Below are 6,686 nucleotides of genomic sequence, written 5' to 3'. Positions count from 1 at the left end.
ATAATATTTCTTGATTTTTCGTAAGATTCCTTTTTATATTATGTGGTGAAGTTGTTCTGCAAGTAAACACTCAATTCCTCCTAATGTGGTGAAGTTGTTCTGCAAGTAAACACTCAATTCCTCCTCCCCCCATGTGTATCCCTGTGTGTTTTATCAATACAGGTGGTTTATGTTATAATGTGAATAGAATTACCCGCTTTTTCAAATAAGATGCAGATAAGTAAATTGAAATTGTGATGACTCCAGCTTCTCGCTTGATTCGACCATTAGATTTCTTTATTTTCACTTCGTTCTTTAACATACAAAACTATCTAACTTGGACTTGACTGAAACAACGAAAGGACCACTACAAGAAAAAGACTTTTTAGGGACCAACATTTAGCGACGAGGTATGAATCTGGTCCCTAGAAGTACATTAGTAAAGACGAGAAAGTACTGGTCCTTAATTCTCTAGTTTTTTAATTAAAATATTAAATAGCAATAAATTTTTTTATAATGTACGATCCTTAATTATAAAAATTTACCGGGAGAAAGTGGTGCCATACCCAAATTGGAATAAAACATAATAAAATTAACCTAAAAAACTCTTAACTTTTATCAAACCTAAATCTACCGTCAAGTCTCATCTCCCTCACTCCTCATAGAAGTAAAAACCCTAAATCCCTTAAATTTTCATACTTCTCTCAAAGGCATTTTCTTGGTATGTTAAAAAACATTTTTCTTGGTATGTTAAGGAATATTTTTCTTTTATTTGTCTTACGATAGGTTTGCTAATCTCATATTTTGCAGGTTTGGAGAAAATATCAAGTTGAAAAATTGCTACCCATCTCACCACAAGTAAGCATACTTTCTTTTTCTATATACCTTCTGGGCTAACCTTTTATTATTATTTCTCAACAACCCATTTTTGCAGGTTTGTAAAATATTTATTTTTTAATTTTTTTTTGTTGGTAGAAATTGATTGCTAGTCAGCAAATATTTTTACAATCAATTTCTTTTCTAGATTATATTTGCTTGGGTGTCCCTTTGTGAATTGTTTATAAAAGCCTATGCTTTGTTTGTTTTTTTTCCTTCAAATTTGTTCTTCCTCTGCTATATTCTCTGTTCTTATATTTGAAACTTACGCTTAGAAGAATTTTTGATTTTATTCAAGTTGGAGTAAGGATTTGTCTACAATTGTTTATGTTCCATAAAAATTCTGATCTTTACTTCATTTTATTTAGATTTTTTGTGAGTGTATTTCTATGTTTCAGTCCCTTTTTAGTAGGAATTTAATATTAGATTTTAGCGAATTTTTTCCTTTAGCAGTAAATATTCAAATACAGCACCTGATGCCTGGTGTTGTGCTTCTCTTTTAAGTGGAATGATGTATTCTATCTTGTTGTAAAACTATCCTAGATGAAAAGTTTTATTGTTGTGCAAATGACATTGTTGGTACTCTTGCAACTAGTGCGTTACTTGGCTTAAAAGTTGTGTTTTAGCTGCAACTAATAGTGAGACTGTTGCAACTAGTCTCAACTAGTAAATATCACTATTACAACCTGTAAGACTTCTCTCAATGGGCGAACATCTAATAATTAGACTACGACAACTAGTAAGATCATCTTAATGTAATTTGCAGTTGATGGCTTACATTTTGTTTTAGCTTTTCACTGTAAGTGCTATATTAAATTTTTGGTCTTTATTGGATTGAAGAGGTACAAATTGCTTAATGTGTTAGTAAGTTTAAAAAACTTGTTTAATGTAATATTTAGCTAGTTTTTCTCAGACTTCTCTAACTTTTAGTGAACTAGTCTAGAATGCATTTGCTTACTTTTAGAATTCTTTACTGTTACTTTTTATTGTTTTCAACTTCTGGAGTATTTGTGGATAAACAAACAAAGTGAGAACTAGGAACTTTATCTTCTATCAACCCTATTTTAGTTTTAATTTTGTAAATTCAGTTAATAATTGTTAACTCTAGCTAAATGTTCTGATAGGAATGTACTCCTAATGGACCAAAGAAATTGTTAAGGGGTAATAAGTACACTAGTTGATGAGTGTTAAATAGAAGAATTGTGTGTTATGTCTATTTTGACAACTAATTTGTATCTTATCTCACTAGTGATATACTTTTAGTTTCTTAAATGTATCAATTTTTCCAGATAATTAATCTTAACTTCTTGTGGCTCATGACACTTTGTTTCTTACAGAAATCTATATTACAGTTATCTAGAAAAACTCATTTATTCCTAGGAAAGAGCAGATGCAAATTGAGACTCCATTTTCTCTATCCACTGATCAAGTTATGCAAACAGTTGAAACATGTATGGTTTGACAATTTTATGATTGTAAGTTTACTTGAGACATACAATATATTTAGATATTACTAAATCGTGCAATGTAGGTTTAGGTACTACTGAAAAAGTCTAAAAAAGTTCGAGGAAGGAACAAGTGCAAAGAAGTCGCATCACTTGAAGTTGGAGATAAGTTGAAAGTAATATTTTGTAATAATCGAACTGTTGGAAAGAATAGCACTCTATTTTCGAGGCACTTAGGAATAATAGTTCGTGATCGTAATATGTGTCCATTGGGAGTATCATCATGGGATGATATTAAAGAGGAAAAGCTAAATCACATGTAGGCAGCTATTGAAGTAACAAATGTGTCCAATTTGCTTATAAGCTATTTGCTACAACTCAAAATACATTTCCAGAACCTTACAATATTTTATGCTAATGTAGTTTTATGATTTTATTTTCTATGTTTTATCAAACCTGAAGGTTTTATCATTTCTTTGCTAAAGTTCTTATGATATGTTTAATTTATTGTAGGATAAATTTGAGAGCGATGACCTAGATATTCATCGCAATCATATTTTGGGATGGATGAAAGAATTGTGGAACAAATGGATAGGACAATTGCATGCAAAGTACGTGAGGGATAAATCAATCTAAGAGGCTCTTAACAATATACCAAAGGGGATATACAAGAAACAATGGGAGTGGTTGGTAAAAGAATATTTTTGTACAGAAAGTTTTCAGGCAAAAAGCAACAAAAATGCAGCAAACAGAGCTAAGTTGAAGGTGCCTCATCATATCGGCAGCAAGCCTATTAGAGAAATTATTTATCAAAAGGTATTATAATATCTGCTCTTTTTGTTTTCAAATATTGAGGAGGCATTATTTGACATTTTTACTTTAATGTAAAGGGCGGAAAGAATGGCAATCCACCAGATTTGGCAACTATTTTTTTGAGACTCGCAAGAAGAACAACGAGCTTGTTGATCTGAGACAATTATAAAACATGTGCGTTTCATCAATTAAACATGTAAAAACTTCTAGTTATTGGTTCTAATGGGAGTTTTTCTTTATATATTTTGAAGGCTCAAATTCAAGAATTGGTGCAGTCCGAACCATCTCTTCCCAATATAGAGATAATGGAAAAATGCTTTGGACCTCAAACTCGTAGTCATGTATTTGGTTTTGGGGGTGAAGTAAAAGCAAAAGACTTAAAAGATGGCGGTTCCTCGAAGGCCGAATTAAGATTCGAGTTACGTTCTGCGCTAGAGCAAAACGAGTCATTGAAGGATCGGTTGTCCACTATAGAAAATGAGGTGAAAGAACTGAAGGAACTAAAAGATTTTTTCTTTAGCCAACAGTCTAATGTCCACCCTCCGGTGGCTCAACACGCTAATGTCCAGCCTTCAGCATCACCATATCAGGAGAATGACCATTGATAAACATACCAAGTTAGTAACAACTTACTCATTTCAAATATCATTTAGTTAGTAAATATTTGAATGCAATACCTGATGTCTAGCATCGTGCTTCTCTTTTAAGTAGACTGATGTGTTCTATCTTGTTGTAACTGTCCTAGAGGAAATGTTATATTGCTGCAACTAGTAAAATCCCTCTTGTCTTTTAGATTTTCACTGTAAGTGCTATATTGAATTTTTGGTCTTTTTTGGATTGAAGAGGTATAAATTGCTTAATGTGTTAGTAAGTTTCATGCTACTATAACAGTTAAAGGAGAGCTTTTTAAAGCTGAAAAATCTCCCAGTAGTATTCTATTTAACTTGTTGATCAATGAGCTGAATCAACAAGGAATACCATTGACAATAAAATGTAGCTCAAACCCTATCCATGATGCTTCTTAAATCCTGCACCAATTGATTTTTCTTAATTTCAATTTTCCCTATGCTCACCTAGCGTGTGTTACCAGAGAGTTCCACCTAATTGACGTGGAATGAAATAGGTCAATTCCACCATATGCAAATAATATAGATGGAGACAATCTACTTCACAGAAGATGAGTCCAATACATATATTTAAGAATGCTTGTTTTACTAAAGGGAAGTGATAAAAATAAGGCAAACATCAATACTGAGAATATTGTGAAGCAAGAAACGATAGGTGGAGTGGCAAAAAAGAGGATGAGATCAAATTCTGACCCCAATTATATGGGACTAGTGGAAGATTAGTAGGAGAATTTCATAAGAATATTTTTGATCAGAATGCTGAACCTAGTGCTAGGGACACTGTTATGACATGGCCTAATTATCATTCCCTTGACGAATCTTCTCGCAGCTTTAAGTCCAAAGCCACTTTTAATGCGGATTCTGCCTGTCATATTGCTGGCTTGGTGATTTTCTATAGCTGCAACTATACTAGTACTGCTAGCTAGGATTAATTATAATCTCATTTTCTTATTTTGGATATAACTTTTACAATCAAACCTCTCTATAATAATCTCATTTGTTCCAATATTTTTTTCTGCTATAGTGAATTAGTATTGTTATAGAGGAGATATATATATTATAACATAATGCAATAATCATTTATGAGAAAAACTTGTTTTTATAGTGAATGACTATTATATAGAGATGTTGTTATATAGAAGTGTCTGACGGTATATATAAGAATATAATTTTTTTTTATATTATTAATGTAGATTTAACTTATTAGTAACTATCATTTTTATTAAGTTAGCGATTAATATTTATTATAAGGACTTACCTACGATTACCATATGCAAATAAAAGCCTTTGTGAAGTCAATAGAGTTCATGGACTATTTACATGTAAAAAATATTTGCGGAGTCACTGGAGTTCATCAACTTATTTGCATGGTGTTGCACTGAAAACTGGGCTGGTATGTGTGGTGTTACTTGTTACTTGTATGGTGTTGTATTGATTTTATTTTTGTTGTGAGCTTTTTCATGAATGTCTGAGTGACAACAATTTATTTAGAGGATTGATATAATCGACCTCAACTTGTTTGGAATTAGGGCTTAGTCTATTATTAATGGCGAGCTATGTACTAAAGATCTTTCTCGTGTATTTACTATGTAGTATATGACAATTGCTACAATTAGTGATTTCATCTGCTGATACTTCAAGAAAATAAAGATATACTATAGCTTCTTCCCCATTGCAATGGTTCTATTTTTTCATGTTTAGCGATACAAGAAACTTCCACAATTGTTGTGATAAGAGCTTTTGATATGTTACCCGCAAGTGCATCATTTCTGCATGAATACCTAGCAAGCTAAATGCATAAAAGCTATCAAACTTCAGTAAAAATAAAATATTTCCTTATAGCTTTACTGCTTGATGTTTCAGATGTGCCTTGTGTACATATACACTATTGTTTATATTTTCATTAAGTACATATAAACTATTGTTTAGATGTTCAACTTAAAACAAAATTTGTAGTTCTTGGTTGAGGATTATCCTTCTAGGTTTTCATAAATGCTACGATGTTTATATAACACCGTTTTTCTAATTTATTTTTGTTTATATTCATGCAACCTCGTTGACATTGCTATTTTATTTTCGAAGTGTATATATATTACACTTGGTGAATTCAGACACCTTTTCAAGTAAAAGGTCAAATTATTAATAGAGTAAAATTGAAAAAATTATTCAATATAATTTTCTAGTTATCTTTATAATTTCTTATTAAAGGAATTTTTGTTGAATATTTTTACAGGTTTTGGAGGCTATCAAGATGTGAGTTTTGAAGACATACAATCAGTAGACTTTTGCTTTGCTAGGAATGTTGGACAAAATATCCTATTAATTTTAGTGATCTTAGCTAGAAGTACTTTTGCTAAAGGGTGTCCAAAAAATATTTCACCATGGTCGTACAATGCTACTAATTTTTTGTTAGTAATTATTATATATGAAACCATATCTTTCTTCATTATATTATCTTTTTATGATTAAATTTTCTATTTGTAGAATCAATATATCTGATTTGAAAATTTATGAAAAATTAGAATTTTGGGCCACCCATGCTTGGTCCTAAATAAGATTAAGGACCAGATCTTCTTGTCTTTCAAAGTGTTTTACGACCGGAAAACTCGTCACTAAATATTATATGACATTGATTTGCAATAAAGACCATATTCCTGGTCCCTAAAAATATTTAAGGACCACATTCCAACTAGTCGTTAATACCTTTCAAGGACCAGTATTAATCTGGTCGCTAAACATATTAAGGGACCAGATGTCAAACCCCGTTAATATAACCTTTAACGGCGGAGGATCTAGCGACCGGTGATGACCAATTTTAACTGATCGCTATAGATATTTTAGGACCAGAAATAAGCTTTTAGGGACCATTATTCTCGTCCCTAGAAGCCATTTGTCTTGTAGTGGACTAACAGAATCAATTTGAAAACCTATAAGAAGATTGAGCATA

General features: G+C 31.6%; 1 long non-coding RNA gene across 1 annotated transcript; it reads left to right on the top strand.

The window, feature by feature from the left end:
• The first annotated feature begins 548 nt into the window (after positions 1–548).
• LOC107769296 (uncharacterized) lies at positions 549–6,188 on the top strand. The gene is made up of 6 exons (XR_001644361.2): positions 549–700; positions 790–837; positions 2,814–3,116; positions 3,191–3,287; positions 3,365–3,730; positions 5,973–6,188. It is a non-coding gene; the product is annotated as an uncharacterized LOC107769296 (long non-coding RNA).
• Positions 6,189–6,686: the final 498 nt, after the last annotated feature.

This window comes from Nicotiana tabacum, chromosome 16 (genome assembly GCF_000715075.1).
Source record: "Nicotiana tabacum cultivar K326 chromosome 16, ASM71507v2, whole genome shotgun sequence".
NCBI lineage: Eukaryota > Viridiplantae > Streptophyta > Magnoliopsida > Solanales > Solanaceae > Nicotiana > Nicotiana tabacum.
This window is presented reverse-complemented; position numbering and strand designations above follow the sequence as displayed.